Below are 1,976 nucleotides of genomic sequence, written 5' to 3' on the forward strand. Positions count from 1 at the left end.
TTGTGTAAATGGAACAGTGAATAATTTGAGGTTGTACCTTTCTTTTTTTTAGACGTCGTCAGTGAAAACACAACATCTGTGTTTTACTGCTGTTTCTTCTCCGCTTCTCCTGAAAGAAAATGTATGAAATCTCTGTCTACAAATGTAACTCAACTATAGGTTCCTTTCCTAAAAAGGAACTGAGTGCTTCCAGATCCATGATCTCTTAATGTACTATTTCTCCACTGTGTGATAGTAGTTTTTCTTTCTTTGTCATTCACTTTAATATCTATAAATGTTCAGTCAAGTTAATGTAATGACTGGTTTGAGTTATCCTTAAGTATACAGTGTCTACAGAGCACAGAGTTTCCCTTCTTCTCTGGCAGACCGACCTCCCCTTCTCCACTCCTCCTTTTTTCTCCCTCCCCTTCTACTGGAATTCCTGACACACAGATGAGACTTTGCAGTGGAACACACTGATTTTGTGAGCGATGGTGGTATAGTGGTAAGCATAGCTGCCTTCCAAGCAGTTGACCCGGGTTCGATTCCCGGCCATCGCAACTCTTTTGCTCAAAGGCAGTAGATATTGAAGTCTATGTAACAGTTGTTGTTGATTAGATGTCTAAGGCAGTGCGTTAAACTCTGCACTCACAGCCTATTTTCATTCCTTACACAACTACTTTTTATCAATCTTTGAAATAATGACGTCTGAGTTTACACTGTGGATCATCTGCCTTCACCAACTTGGACACAAAAAAACTCATGTTAGGATGCTGCTTATACACTTTAGCTCAGCATGCAAACCGTCATCCCCCAGCAACAGGTTTGTAAACTAACAAATATTGAACTCAGCCCCTCTCTCTGCAACTGGTTGCTGGACTTCCTCACTGCCAGACAGCAATCTGTACGGGTCGGCGACAACACATAGGACACAATCACGCTGAGTACAGGGGCCCCCAAGGATGTGTGCTCAGCCCCCTGCTCTACACCCTGCTGACCCACGACTGCACACCCACCTACAGCTCCAACTACTTCCTTAAGTTTGCGGATGACAGAACTTTGGTGGGTCTCATCAGCAACAACGACGAAACCCACTACAGCAGTGGTTCTCAAACTTTTTCTGTCATTCCCCACTTTGAACAGGTGGGCCTTTTCAAGCCCCCACCTGTTCCTCATCGCTCCAATAAAATGGTAGGCCAAGCTTAAAATTGTCTAATGTATCGTTCTATAACAGGGGTCTCCAACCTTTTTCAAGTTGAGAGCTACTTTCACAAAATAAAACTTTTACTCCTCTTTTTAGTTTTTTTGCACTGTATATATTTAGCACATTTGAACATTATTATATGCTTACCTTTAACCTTTGTGTGATGTTTGGGTCTGTGGGACCCGTTTTCAATGTTTACTAAAATAACATGTATGCAATTTAATTATATTAACCTTCTTCATTTGGGGGTGGACCTCACCTCCTCTAGGGGGGTCCGGGGGCATGCACCCCCGTGAAGATTTCTTTTTTAATGTTGAAGTGAAATGCCTCAATCTGGTGCACTTTGAGCAAAAAATGAATTTATGGATACAGCTCTCAACACACTGAAAGGGAGCTGTATACTTTTCAATAATCCAAACATCTTTAGAATATGATCAAAACCAATAACAAATCATTTAAACTTGTTTATTCTTATCTTATGTTACCTAGTTAGCATTCTTTCTTTATGTATATTTTACTAATCACTCCCCTTTTAAACTTTTTTTTTTTTTTTTTACTGTCCTATACCACACATTGGAATGATTTCTTATTTTTTTCACCTAGACTATATTAAATAGATAAATGTGTGTTCTCTCTAGCTCTCTCGCTCTCACTCTCTCTCTCTCTCTGTCTCGCTCGCTCACAGAGGCTGTGTAAAAAAGAGGCCATAAAAATAAAAATAATAATAAATACATTTAAAAAAATGTAAAACTCCCGTTCATCGCGTCCATTCGTGACCCACCTATCACATCTC

The 1,976-nt window shown here is 40.0% G+C and overlaps 1 non-coding gene across 1 annotated transcript; it reads left to right on the forward strand.

The window, feature by feature from the left end:
• The first annotated feature begins 467 nt into the window (after positions 1–467).
• trnag-ucc (transfer RNA glycine (anticodon UCC)) lies at positions 468–539 on the forward strand. The gene has a single exon. It is a non-coding gene; the product is annotated as a tRNA-Gly (tRNA).
• Positions 540–1,976: the final 1,437 nt, after the last annotated feature.

The sequence above is a fragment of the Notothenia coriiceps genome, unplaced genomic scaffold (genome assembly GCF_000735185.1).
Source record: "Notothenia coriiceps isolate Sejong01 unplaced genomic scaffold, NC01 NC01_scaffold00030225, whole genome shotgun sequence".
Classification (NCBI taxonomy): domain Eukaryota; kingdom Metazoa; phylum Chordata; class Actinopteri; order Perciformes; family Nototheniidae; genus Notothenia; species Notothenia coriiceps.